Here is a 14,697-nt window from a genome sequence, read left to right on the forward strand (position 1 = left end):
TATTGTGCTATGATTCCTCCATTTTTTGAAGTTTCAAATTATAATAATTAGTGTTTACATTCTTCTTGTTAAAATGTTTGAAATGAATAAAACTATTGAAATAAAAAAAAAAGACCGTACCCTTTTATGTAATGATGTTTACTTTGAATTTATATTAGTTCATACAAACACTCCATCCATGCTTTTGTTCCGGCCCTCCGGTCCAGTTTAAGAACCCATTGTGGCCCTCGAGTCAAAAAGTTTGCCCACCCCTGGTTTATACTGTAGTCATTATTTTTAAAACTGCCTTTCATATAAAACCTGTTTTTGTAAATAACAGCTTCATATGTGTATTTCCTTTGGTATAACTGCTAGGATTTGCTTCCAAAATTTCAGGGAGGAGAAAGTGAGTGGGATTGTGGATAAAACAAAAATGGCCGTAATTTGACAACTATGGAACTGGGAGTTCATTTTACCATTCTATTTTTTTTATTATGCTTAAATTTTTACATAGTAAAAAGATTTTGGTAAAGACGTGTGTTTCTCAATTAGGCCAATTTAAGTTGGTTAACTTTTCACTTCATCTCCATTCCCACAGCAGCCACATTCAGTGAACATGGTTGAAATGCCTACCATACCGATCTTGAAGGAGGTTCCAATAAGGTGTCTAGACAATGCAGAAGTCCCATTCTGGGGCACAGATGATGGAATACATTCATTAACTCTACCATAACCCATAATTCAATCATTCAGCCAAAGACAGGGATGCCTACATCCAGATTAACCAAGAAAAAGTGATTTAGATAAATTCAGCTGTCATAATTACCAGAAAATTATAGCATGACATGGCTAATCCAATTCGGTCATGGTGGTGGCCAGGCCATCACTATCACAGAGCACATTAGGGGATCTGCAGAAGTGTCAGTGAGACTAGCTGCACTTTTTTTTTTTTTTTGCATTGTCCCAAGGGCAATAGAGAAAAATGAACAATTACAGCCTTCAACTCCTAGAAAGAATTCGCCCAGTCTGTGTAATGACAGGATTAGGATTAAAGTGCAAATGGTTAATACAATATCTATTGTAGAATGACCATATTTTTTTTTCCTATCATCTCTTAATTTTCCCTTTCTCTTAACCTAGTCATAATTAGAATTTTGGCACATTTAAGACAATTTATTCCTAACAATTCCTCAAATAAACAGATCCTGCATAAAAGCAGAGTATGTTAACCATTACAATCGAATCTTCAAAGTATTACGAACAACAGCTCTTCTAAATATACTGCTAAGGATTTAGCTGCCTGTTGATTTTAATGTCATTAGCTCACTCATGATATAAATAAATTTGGTTTAAAAGAAAAAGGTTTAATAATGAGTATATTCCAATTAAAATGACCCAAGGCTACTGAGCATTGCACACTGCCACCTAGTGCAAACCATCTCTAAGTCCAAATGCACAATGGACACCTTGCGGAAAGTAGGAATGCTCTATTTTAAAGCGAATTTATCCAGAAAGATCAGAAACATGTTTATTCATAATTACTTCAATATAAGAACACTATTGGAATTACATAAAAAAATTTTAAGGGTGATATATTTTAATGCTTGGCATCAACTATGCAATATATTTTGTTAGGAACATGATATATGCCAATGCTCTCTAAGTGGAATATGTGGTTATCTAGCAAGTTTGGCATATGAAGATGTTAAGTAGGATATAAATAATCACTAATAACACTTCCAAGCTTTCTTGAGAGCATAGCTATAATCTCCCCTCATCTACAGGCTATCATTTCAATTTCAGATGCCACTGGTTTTATATTTTACTTTATTTTCCCAGCAGCGAATAATTTTTGTGTTTTGGTTGTGCAAATCACTAGAACTCATCTCTGATCTTTTGACTTTTAGAACAGTAAATCCCCATGAAAATGAAGTGAGAATCATTTGAAAGAATGGATTAAGGAAAGAATTGACTTTGCTATGGTTAGGGAGTACATTTTATTTGCTTCATTGTATTCTGCAATGGTAGTTCCTAGCTTGGTCTTCTTAATGCACTATAACTACCTGTTTTAAGAACTAAGGTGAAAGGTGAAAGACTCATATGTCTGTCAATTAAGTTTTTCAAAATGAAAAGTATTAAAAGGATTCCCTTTCAATCACTGCATAGTTTTAAAAGTCATACTCCCTTTTGAGAAACACAAATCTCAGGTTCTTCTTTTAAAAACTTAAAATTTATAAGTAAGTGGTATATTTAAAACAACTAATACATAAAAATTTTTATGAATTGTATTTTTATTTTGATCTTAGATACTTTTCATTATTGTTGTTATGTCAATAATTCAAAATCAGCATGAGTATCAAGGCTGCCTATACATCCCACAAATTTTTTCATTCCTGGAAATGTGGAAAATCAAGAACATTATTCAATAATTTCAACATTAGGCCTGTTGTACTGTTTCATTTTAATAACCAGAAGGGCAGGTAAAGATAGATAGATAGATAGATAGATAGATAGATAGATAGATAGATAGATAGATAAATGGATGAGAAGGAAGGAGGGAAGAAGGGAGGGAGAGAGGGTAAAACGAAGAGAGGGAGGTTGGGTTTGTTTCTCATTTAAGGGAAGTGTTGCGTCCATTCCCTTGAGTTCATTAATTTAGAAAATTCCCAAAGGAATCTCAGATCAAAGCCACGTGATCCAGAAAACTTCTCAAGATTTCCTTTAATCAGTTTAACCAAATGACTACTGCCAAATCTATTTCACTCAGTGGTGCTAAGGGCCATTTTGAAGCCCCACCACACAATTAGGACACCTAGTTGGTATGGCTGCCCAGTGCTGAAAACAGAACTTACTCACAATATTGCAATTTCAGAAACTCAGTTTGGAAAACATGATTTACAAACACATATGATATTGAAATCCAACTCTTCACCCTTTGTTGGGATTACATCTATCATAACAGCTCAATGTTCAGTCACAATTACAAAGTCAGTTGTAAAAAAGTTTAGAGTTACTACACTCCTAGATATTTCATTGGCCTTACGGTATAACATCTATAATACTTCTAGTAAGTAAGATTAAAACTGTGCCTTGTATAAGAAAAATCTCACTGCAGTTTCAGATATATATACACACAATATAGCTATAATAATTAAATTTCATAAGCATTTTTTAAATGCTCCCTTTAACCTACACAGTAGTAAAAATATATAAAGTAAATGAACAGCCGGTCGGTGTAGCTCAGTGGTTAAGCCTCAACCTCATGAACCAAGAGGTCGCTGGTTCAATTCTATGTGAGGGCATATGCCAAGGTTGCAGGCTCAATCCCCAGTAGGGGGCATGCAGGAGGCAGCCAATCAATGTTTCTCTCTCATTGATGTTTCTATCTCTCTATCCCTCTTCCTCTCTCTCTAAAACAAATCAATAAAAACATTTAAAAATAAACAACAACAAATAAGTCTTGATTCAAATGAAAATTGTGCCTGAGTCTCTACAGATTCCTTAAAATGTTCTCAAATATCTTAATGTGGTTTCCAGGTATACATTGCATGTAAAGTTTGGGAAAACAAAGGCAATGTGCCTCTTGCACACCAACGTGCAATCATAGCATCACTGGATTTCTTTAAAAATAAATGCTTAAACTGAAATAATTTGTCTAATAACCTCTTTTCTTTAGCTTGAATATGAAAGTGTGTGTATTTATGAGTGTGTCCTAAGGATCTCCATAAACAAGGATTTCTAAGGCAACATAAAAAAGTAGTAACAAAAGGGTCTATGAAGCAGACTGCCAGGGCTGTTGAACAATGAAGGTACAGAATACAGAAGAAACAGAGAGATTCAGCTTTCAACTGACATTAACATTTTAACTTGAGATTATTTAAAACAGCACATTTGTATCTATTAATATCCCCATGGTTACGAAAGACAAGAATATATTCCATACAGATTATAAAAATCGTATTTGTATATGTAATATTAGTACTGGCTGGGGATTGTGCACTGTGAAATAAGAAAATGTAATAGATATTCAGTAAGCATTTACTCACTAATTACGACTTTGTAATGTTTGTAACTTTGTAATCTCAGATGTCAGGCAGGTACTTACCTGGAAATTGACATCTACTTGGTTGCTAAGAGATATGAGATCAATTTGCACTTTTTTCTCTGTCTTTAGGAGAATTGCCCTCTTGGGTTTTGCTCAAAGTAGAGAAAGTTAACTGTTACCCAAGTGGGGATTTATATTACTTGTACTAAAAGGAACATTTTCAGAAGAAAAATGAATTACTTTCAATTTGCACAATTTAGAATAAATATCTGGCTTTCCCTAAGCATAATTTTCCATCGCACACAACTAAAACATAATAGCATTATTTTATAATCAAATTTTTAACAGATGAGTCTATGTTATGCATATTTTGACAAAAAAATCTTATGAGAAAATGAAGTCCTTTAGTCAATATGCATCCCCAAAGTGAAACTCAAACCCAACATTTTAAAAGTATTTTCTTCACATGTGCTTCTTTAAACAGCGGTGGGGACTAGACTAAACTTTGTCTATCTGGGTTTTCTTATATTTTGTCAAAGCTTCAAAAAATCAAAATGTGCTTATAAATATGTACATCCTAATTGGTCATTAGTGTATCACAAATGTAAATATTGATTTGCCTAATCGAAGAGAATGTTCTCCTAAAGTAAGAGCAGCATTTCAATCAGCACATATGTTTCCTAATGACATTGAGCATCCAGACTGTCTTCACATGCACATTTCATAACCTTTCAAGGACAATCTTCTAAATCACATTTTAAAGAAATACGCTGAAAAAGCATTCCATTGCAGTAGCGTTGTGTATTACTACAAACCCAAGCGATTCCATTTTTAACCCCCAGGTACTTATTACAAAGCCCTGGATCATTTCTTCTGAATTCATGTCAACGCCTTCCTGGGGTAGATCGCAAAGGAGCACAAGGTAATGCATTTCTTTGTCTACTGAGACGGTGACCACTTACTTGCCCAGTCCTCTTTTTACTCAACTTCTTGCACACCCTCAACCAGCTGCCCGGTTGGTGAATCCTTGCGCCTTATATTCTGCTTTAGCATTATGTCAAACTAGTGACCATCTCCGGCCCAGGACCCATGAAGAAGACTCCTGTTACAAGCAAGGTCTTTGAACTGTAGCTGTACAACTATAAAAGGGCTATCTAGTGCCCATCCTGAGGGGAAGAAGATGAATTTATCCTGTTGTCTAGGCTTTTACCTATTTTCTAGAATCTAGAGCCACACCTTTTCAAACAAGTCCTGCCATACTGAGAGGAAGAAGATAAGCAAAATGTAACACCTGGAGTCATAAAATGTAATGACCTCAAATAACATCCCAGAAAGAGGGAGAAAACCTGTTCCCCAGAAGGAAAAAACAGGCAAAGGAGCGAAGCTGCATCATTAAAGCAAGAGTAGTAACAGAAAACCCTCTCGGCTGTTTCCAGTTAAGTTTTTGCAGCAGCAGCAGCACAAACCTAATCAATATGCACATCCTCACTCTTCTACAACCTCCTGCCCCCAAACAGAAACTGCCGGTCCCTCTCCAGGGGCGGGAGGGGGGGGGGGGGGGCACGCGCAGAAAGCACCACCCAAAGGAGGCGATATCAGAGGCGTGGGGAAGGGCAAAAACAGGTCTTTGTGGCTCCAGCATCCTCTTTCAAGTCCCAGCTACCAGCCCGAAAGTCCGCGCAGGAACCAACCCCTAGCTTCTAGCTAGACCTCCTCGGGCCTGGGCCTTCCTGCCAGAGGTGTCTGGAGAGCTGGCCGCGCAGTTTTCCAACTCCAACCCAGCCCGCCCGCCCCCTGAGGCCTCACTCCAAGGCCCTCGATTTCCAACCCCTTAGTGAGAGCTCTTTGAGGTAGGACAAGTGATGCTTGGTGGCTAAGAGCAGACGTGCCTGGCTTCTCGGCTGGAATGAGTTGCTGGGGTTGGGGTGGGGGTGGTCACGGAGAGGAAAACCCTGGACTTGGGGCAACTAAAACCTCAGTATTAGTGACCCTCACTCCCACCCCCACCCCCTGACCCTCGCCTTAATGAAGAAACGAGGCGGGAGGGCGGGCAGCGGCAGCTTTGCTGCCGGGATGAGATTGAGAGCGAGCCTGAGGCCACCGCAGGTGTCCCAAAGGGACCGCACAGGTGGGCGCAGCCTTGGAAGGTCAGTGAGGCCAGAGCTCAGAGTTAGCGGGGCCCGGGGTGTGAGTGGGTCGGGGTGACCACGCGCGCTGGTCCGGCCGAGGGGCGCTCAGCGAGAGGGTCATCTCGACAACAGGGTTACCCAGCCTCCAAGGAAACAAGCACAGCCTACCCCTAGGGCGACAGGGCTGGAGGGGCTACCGGGGCTGCAAGACCGAGAAACTTGATGCAAAACACACAGGCTCCCGGCGCCAGGACGTATCCCCGCGCTCGCGGCCCGGCCCCAACGATTCCTGAATCACCCACAGTCCTCCCCCACTCCCTACCCCCTGCACCCTGCAAAGCCCCAGCGAGCCCTCGGGTCCCAGCGGGTAATTACCTCTCCCGGAGGCGGAGTGGGGGGCGGCAGCAGCAGCAGCAGCAGCAGCAGCAGACACTTTGAGCCTGACTTTCCGGCGTTCTGGGGGAGCGTGTGCGTGCCGAGCAGAGCCGTGACCTGCTATTTATAGAGCGGTGCCCGGCTCCCGGGGCTGCGAACCCCGAGGCTGCGGGCGGCGCAGGGCGCGGGCCGCGGCTTCCAGAGGCTGCGAGGCTCCCGCCACTCCCTCGGGCTCCCGCTCTCGCCGCGCTCCCCGCCCGCCCCGCCGCGCGCGCCCCAGAGAAGTTGTCACCAGCGCGGCCGCCTCTCCCGCGGCTCACACGCCCCCTGGCACCGTCGATACTTTCTCCCCTACCCCCACCCTCCCGGTTCCCTTCCTCCCCCCCCCCCCCCCCCCCTGCACGTTCCTAGCGGTCTCCTCCCAATGTCACCGGCGGCCGAGTAAAGGCAGCTCGTTCCCCGCTCCCAATGGAGTGGAGTTGGCGCCCCAGCCGCCTAGCCGAAATGACCCAAACACGCTTGCTCCGTGAGCTGACCGCACTCCCCTGACCCTCTGCTAGGCCCTCCGCGTGCGGGGAAGGTGGCCCAGCCCGGGGTGGGAGAGCCCCGCTGCGGAGTGGCGGCGAGGGGTGACCCGAGACCCCACTCTGCGGCCAGGTCGGGGAAAACCACGGGGTTCTGTAACGGGCGGGAGGAGGGCACAGGCGGAGTCCACGTAGACCCGGGAGGGGGTTGAGGCCGGGGTGGAGGGGAGCAGTGTCCCCAGTTCCTCGGTCCTCTGCCTGCCACCACCCTGGGACACGTCTCCCAAGCCACTCCTTCTCCACGGGGATAAGTCTGGAAGGGAAGACCTGGCGCCGGCTCAGCGCAGCCCACGGCCACCCACCGCCATCCCCAGGTCCTGGCTGATGACTGGGGCCCAGCCAATCCCAACAAGCGTGTGCGCCTTTGGCAGCCCGAGTGCGTGGGACAAATTGCACTCTGCGTGTTTAGTGTGTCAGGAAAACGGGGTACGTAATCACACAGTCTGAATGGAGGCTAAAACTCCCCCACTTCCTCGCAAACAGCCCACAGGGGAAGCCAAGCAGCCGGATTATTCCCGGCTCTAGGATGTGGGGCAAATGAGCGTCCCCATCTGCGCCTTACATGTGCCACCTGGCGGTTCTCTTGGAGAGGTTTTAACTGGGCGGCTCACAGATCATGCAGGGCGCTGGTCCACACAGGCACCCTCAGCCTTTCCCTCCTAAGGGCTCCTAGAAATTCATATTTTAAATAAAAGGGTGATCTTGCTAGTATACACGGGCTACCTTTGCCATGCAGAGAGACTGGAATCCCCAAATGAGGATAGTGAAGTCGATTTGGGTTAAGTCTGTATTGACAGTTACCCAAAATGGGAAGCTGTAGCTGTCCCCCAGCTGTCACCCCTGCTGTCACTTCCTGGATCTAGACATCCATTCCCTCCAAACATTTAACTGCCACTAGGTTAGAAGCTTTATCAATGAGTGCAGAGACTTTGGTTTTTTTGTTTTCCCATCAGTCTTCCTCAGAGATTGGAACAATGCCTAACATGCTGTAGTTTCCATAAATGTTTATAGAACGAATTAACAAACACTATGGGCCAGTGACTGTGCTTGTCCCATTTTCTCCCCTAGTTCCTGAAGCCCTTCTTTTTCCTTCTCTTCAGGCTGTTTCTGCTGTGCTCAGCCCCCATCGCGGGTGAGCTACATGGAGAGAAGAAGGAGGTGAGTGACAAACAGTCCATGCAGGACTGTGCGCAGGTGGATCCCACTTGAGAAGCCCCTTGGGCAGATGTCTCCTCCATGGGGCAGGGCTGACGTACCCATTTTGGAAAAACACCCATCATACTTGGGGCTTGAAACAATGGATAAATCCTGTTTCTATAGGTCTATCAAGATTATACAACTTTCTCATTGGACAAGAATTTCAGACTTTTCTTTATACATATTTTATTGATTTTAGAGAGGAAGGGAGACAGAGAGAAACGATGAGAATCATTGATCGGCTCCCTCCTGCATGCCCCACACTGGGTATTAAGCCCTCAAACCGGGCATGTGCCCTAACAAGGAATTGAACCATGACACCCTGGTTCATAGATTGACACTCAACCACTGAACCATGCCGGCTGGGCTGTTTCAGCCTTTTCTTAAAAATATAAGATTCAAAGAACATTAGAACATCACAGCCCTAGCTGGTTTGGCTCTGTGGACAGCCTGAGAACTAAAGGGTCCCGAGTTTGATTCCGTCAAGGGCACATGCCCAGGTTGCAGGCTCAATCCCCAGTAGGGGGCGTGCAAAAGGCAGCCAATCAATGATTCTTTCTCATCATTGATGTTTCTGTCTCTTTCTCCCTTCCTCTCTGAAATCAATAAAAATTTAATTAATTTTTTAAATTGTGGGGTTTTTTTTAAGAGAACATCACAGTGCTAGACCTTTGCCACTATACTAAAAAGCTGTTTTGTATATCTGTCCTCTAACTTTAAGTGTGTGTGTGTGTGTGTGTGTGTGTGTGTGTTTATGAAGACTGCCAAGTACTGGAATAAGCCATTTCTTCTAAAAAACAGAGTTATAAAAGATACAGCTACTGTCCTAACACTCAACATGAGATACCCAGAAAACCCTCTTAAAATTAAAATCCAGACATCATGTTGATCAAGACCTTTTCCAGGAATGCTGAGGAAAATGTGATGTGCCTACATGTATCATCTAGGGAAGTTTGAATTCGGCGGGGTAGGGGGGCGGGGAGATAAGAGGGAGGGAAGGATATGAATCAGATGCATGTACCGTGTGGTATTTTAAAAATCCATCTATCACCTGGTATTTACCTTTTTTAGTTATTTGGCAGAGTTTTCCTTGAATAAGCCTAGAGGATTCAGATGTTTCTATGGTTTATTAAACTCATTCAGCATCCATTTTTACAAACCTAAGCTTTTAGTCGTGAGTGCTCCCAACACATAACTCCATTTGCCAAAGAAGGACAAAATAGTTTTCATTTCCTTCTGAAATATCTTTGTAGGGCCAGAAGCCAAAGGTGATTCCCACTAGTTACCTTGTTGTCTAAAGCACTAAAATCAAGCCAGGATCTGCAGCACTGGCATTGCACCCTCCTTGTTAGTGAAATAGCTCATACTTTTTCACTGTAGAGTCATTGTTCCTGGAGAGTTTTATTTCAGGTGAGATTGCTATGGCATAAGGAGGACTCAACACTTTTATGATCCTTCACTACTAAAAATCTCTTCTAAAATATAGCATCAAGTATGACATAGGCACTTTTTTACTCCACAGTTGTTCATTTATATTATATTAACAATAACTTTGTAGATCAAGTCATTGCTTCCATTCCAGTTTTTAAGAATTTAATATTGGAAAAATTAAGCTTTGATATGCCTACCTTAAGATTACCACTTGCTTGTGTATGTGTGTATTCATATTAATGGGAGATGTTCTTAGTAAACTGAAGAAAGAGGGATAAATTATTGTATAGGTACCTACCTGGCTGTCCCTAGAATTCAAGTACAGGAATGCAGCTGGGCATCAGTGACAACTTGAAAACCGGGATATGCCATTGGACTTTATCTCTCCTTTTCCCCACTACAATAATGGCTCGATCCTTTCTCTCTCCTACCTCTCGCTCTCACTCTCACTCACTCGCATACAGATTGTTTGCTTCTCTACTGTGCACTGAGTTGCATGGTTACTACAGCTCTTGAACTTCATAATCTACTAGAGGCCCAGTGAACGAAATTCGTGCACAGGGGTGGTGTCCCTCAGCCCAGCCTGCACCCTCTCCAATCTGGGACCCCTTGAGGGATGTCCGACCGCCCGTTTAGGCCTGATCCGGGATCGGGCCTAAATGGGCGGTTGGACATCCCTCTCACAATCCAGGACTTCTGGCTCCCAACTGCTCACCTGCCTCTGCCTGATTGCCCCTAAGCGCTTCTGCCTGATCACCCCCTAACCACTCCCCTGCCAGCCTGATTGATGCCTAACTGCTCCCCAGCCAGCCCAATTGCCCCTAACTGCCCTCCCCTGCAGGCCTGGTCACCCCTAACTGCCCTCCCCTGCCAGTCTGGTTGCCCCTAACTGTCCTCCCCTGCAGGCCTGGTCGCCCCTAACTGCCCTCCCCTGCTGGCCTGATCACCCACAACTGCCCTTCCCTGCTGGCCTGGTCACCCCCCAACTGCCCTCCTCTGCAGGCCTGGGTCCCCCCCCAACTATCCTCCCAGCAGGCCTGGTGCCCCCCCCAACTACCCTCTCCTGCAGGCCTGATTGCCCCCAACTTCCCTCCCCTGCTGGCCTGGTCTCCCCTAACTGCCCTCCCTGCTGGCCTGATAGCCCACAACTGCCCTCCCCTGCAGACCTGGTCTCACCCAACTGCCCTCCTTTGCCAGCCTGGTCCCCCCTAACTGCCCTCCCCTGCAGGCCTGCTCCCCCCCCCCCCGACTGCCCTCCCCTGCAGGCCTGGTTCCCCTACAACTGCCCTCCCCTGCAGGCCTGGTCCCCCCCAACTGAACTCCACTGCTGGCCTGGTCCCCCTAACTGCCCTCCCCTGCTGGCCTGATCACCCACAACTGCCCTCCCCTGCAGGCCTGGTCCCCCCCAACTGTCCTCCACTGCAGGCCTGTCCCCTCCCCCACTGCCCTCCCCTGCAGTCCTGGTCTCCCCCAACTGCCCTCCTCTGCCGGCCTAGTCACCCCTAACTGCCCTCGCCTTCTTGCCTGATCGCCCACAACTGCCCTCCCCTGCTGGCCTGGTTCTCCCAACTGCCCTCCGCTGCAGGCCTGGGTCTCCCCCAACTGCCCCCCTCTTGCTGGACTGATCTCCCCCAAGTGCCCTCCTCTGCCAGCCTGGTCACCCGCAACTCCCCTCCTCTGCTGGCCTGGTCACCCCTAACTGCCCACAACTGCCCTCCCCTGCAGGCCATCTTGTGGCGGCCATCTTATGTCCACATGGGGGCAGCCATCTTTGACCACATGGGGGCAGCCATCTAGTGTCTTGGAGTGATGGTCAATTTGCATATTGCTCTTTTATTAGATAGAATGGGCCAGTTCCAAATTTTCAAAGGTGCCAGAGCTATCAAACTTCTGTCCAGACAACCAAGGGATGGAGGTGAAGCTGTATTCTCATAGCAGCTCCTGTCATAAGCAGGTGGATAGTGGTGGTACACTGAGGCAGTGGGGAAGGGATAAAAATGCCCAGATGTGGGGAAGAGGGTAGGTCATTCCTGACCACTAGTGTCTCCTAATCCTTGTTCTGTGAATACCAATACAAAATGCAGAGGGGACAGGCAGGAGAAACCTAAGGAGCAATGATGACGGCTGTGTGTGTGAGCCCATGTGCATGTTTAAATGAGGTCTGAGGTAGAATGCCCCTGGCTGAGGGTCGTGCCCTGAGATAACTTGTCCCAGCCCAAGTAACAATATGATTTTCTGATATCTCAACATGGGATTGGATGATCATGAAGAAGGAATCAAGTATTTCACAGACAATTTACTTTAGCTTCATTTTTCATGGCAAACTAAATAAGAGATTTTTTTTAAGCTAAGGAAATGAGTGTGATACCATTTACATTTATTGAAGATAAACACTCTGCTCTCATTTACATAATAGTTACATTTCTAAAATGTATATAAATTATATATTTGAAAGTGAATCATTTTCTAAAATAATAGGGTAGTGAATCTTAACATTGTTGTGGTCATCAACCCCTTTGAGAATTTGAAGAGAGCTATGGACTCTTCCCAGAAAAAAAACAGACGAGCAGATGCACATACATTTATGGTGGGATAATATATATGACATATTTACTTGAGATCTGGAACTTCCAACATCATGTTTCTTTTGTCTTCTCCAATCACTCCAACTTGAACAAGTGGAACAAGGACTATAGATTCTTGAACAAAAGATTCAAAATGCTTAGTAGGTTAAAGCCAAAAATTTGGTGGGAGCAGAGGTGCCGGAGCATACGTGAACCTTGGGAATGTGTTCCCTCCTACCACCCCTGCCCAGAATGAGATATAAATGAACTATGGGTAAGAAGACAAAGCCCTTAGAAGGACAGGAGAAAGTTGCAATGTTGGGAAGGATGTTGTATCTGTTTGCTAGGACTATCAGAACAAAATACCTTAGACTGGGTAGGATAAACCAGAAATGTATTCCTCACAGTTCTAGAGACTGGACGTCCTTTACCTATAACTCAAAATTTGTCTCAGAGCTATTTGTCAACACCTGTGAAAACTAACACTCTTCTGAAGAATCTGGCTAAAGTCTGTGCCATCTGAGAAGAAATTTTTCCAGAGAGCTTGGAATGGAAACTCTCGCAAACCCCCTTCTTCTAACTCATAGTTTATCTTTCCAATTCTCTTTCCTAATCAATCTAACAAGCATTCATTGAGCACCTACTATTTACCAGGAATTGTGCTGAAATCTGGGAATAAAAAGGTGAAGGCAGCATTAACTTTATCTTCAGAAAGCACATCATTTAGAATTGATTTTCCTAAACATATCATTTATTATTTAGTTACTACTCAATGTATTTCAACATTACATTTAATGAATGACTAGAACACACAAAGTGTAGGGGTGTGGCAATAGAGGGATACGCATGTAATTTAGTTGACGGAACTAGACAGTATACAGACAAGTACAAAACAAAGAGAGATATTAAGCGATAGTCCCATGAAAATCAGGAGACAGGAGAAATCAAACCTAGTGGGAAGGATCAGAAAAATCTTCATGAAGGAGGTGATATTTTATATGTGAGGGATTTCAGGGGACATAATTGGCACAAATTCCACATGGAGGCATTTCAGCACAGAGACGAGTGAGATCTGCCTGGTGAAAACTCATCCTTCAGGGTCTGATTCAAACATCACCTACTCTGAGAAGACCATCTGTTCAGTCCTCTTTTGTACTTCCCCAGTACTGTAAACCTGGCTCAGTTATACCAATTACTGTATTGGGTCTGTTTACCCTTATGTCTCCTTCTTTGGGTCACAAAATCCTCCTGAGCTTTATTTAGCTTTGTGTAACAGATGTGAAGGTTCCAGAAAATTCTGAGAGCTTGAAGCCCAGGGAATTTTACATTTATTTATTTTTACATCAAATTATATATAACTTGTACCTTTCATCACACTTGCTGAAAAATCTATTAGTCAGTTCTTAGGGTCCACTTTACCTCTTTTGGACCTTCTGCTTGGATGGGAGTTGACTCAGTCCCGAGGCATCTTCTGACCCAGGATTTTTTCAGCACTTCTGTATTTCCTTCAAGGTCATCAGGAACTGTGGAGCCCCACGTGGCACAAGAAGTTCATGGAAGTCATGGCCCACCCATCTAGATAGACCATTCCTCTGCCAATGTTCTCTAAGATGTACCAAACTAAATGTGGAACTTCTCTGAGACATGCCATGTTTGGGGTTCTTTGGAAGATATCTCAGTGTATCTACTCTCTCCCCCTTGAAGACTAACCTCTAAGAGGGAAGACGGACAATCACATCTATATTCCTGTTCTTTTCTCATTTCCTGCCCTTTCTCCCCTCTCCACTTTCTACTTCCCTACCTATAACCAAGACTCCTATATCATATCCTCCTCATTCTCTGTGGCAACTGTGCTTCCCTTTCTTGGGGAAATAATGCCAGAGAAGGTAGAGGGAAAGAATTTGAGTTACCACGAGGAGAAAGTTTATCTAGGTTATTTCCAAAGTATTATTATCCCATATCACACAACAATGTGTGTGTGTGTGTGTAATTATTAACTTTGTGAAGACTTTTGAAATTCCAGATGAACTTTTTATAATATACACTAGAGTATTGATTTTTACAATATATACAGAAAAATATAAAGTTACAGATATTAATCTTTGTAAATAGAATATAAGCGTCTCACACAGAACGCATTGCAATGTTCTCTAAAGTGAAAGCTGAGAAATCATTACAGATAGCTCAAAAAGGTTCTTCCTTTGAAACACAGCACTTATGGGCAAATAGGATCATTTTAAACCTTAGAAAAAGGTTGAGAAAATTCATCATTGTGAAAAGACAACCATTTTATTTGGTCTAAAATGAAGTAACATTTTATAGGACTGAATTTCAGTTTCATGAAAGTTATAATGAAAAAAAATGAGTGACTCAGTTTATGCTTTCTTTAATAT

General features: G+C 44.1%; 1 protein-coding gene across 5 annotated transcripts in view; it reads right to left on the reverse strand.

Annotated features, from left to right (window-relative positions):
* Positions 1–6,846, reverse strand: part of INPP4B (inositol polyphosphate-4-phosphatase type II B) — a 616,104-nt gene extending 609,258 nt beyond the window's left edge. For all 5 annotated transcript variants that reach the window (XR_013960877.1, XM_080673789.1, XM_080673787.1 and 2 more), the window contains exon 1: positions 6,529–6,846. The gene's annotated coding sequence lies outside the window, so the exon portion shown is untranslated. The remainder of the gene's footprint in view (positions 1–6,528) is intronic.
* Between the last annotated feature and the right edge of the window lie 7,851 nt (positions 6,847–14,697).

The sequence above is a fragment of the Plecotus auritus genome (assembly GCF_963455305.1).
Source record: "Plecotus auritus genome assembly, chromosome: 6".
Lineage (NCBI taxonomy): Eukaryota > Metazoa > Chordata > Mammalia > Chiroptera > Vespertilionidae > Plecotus > Plecotus auritus.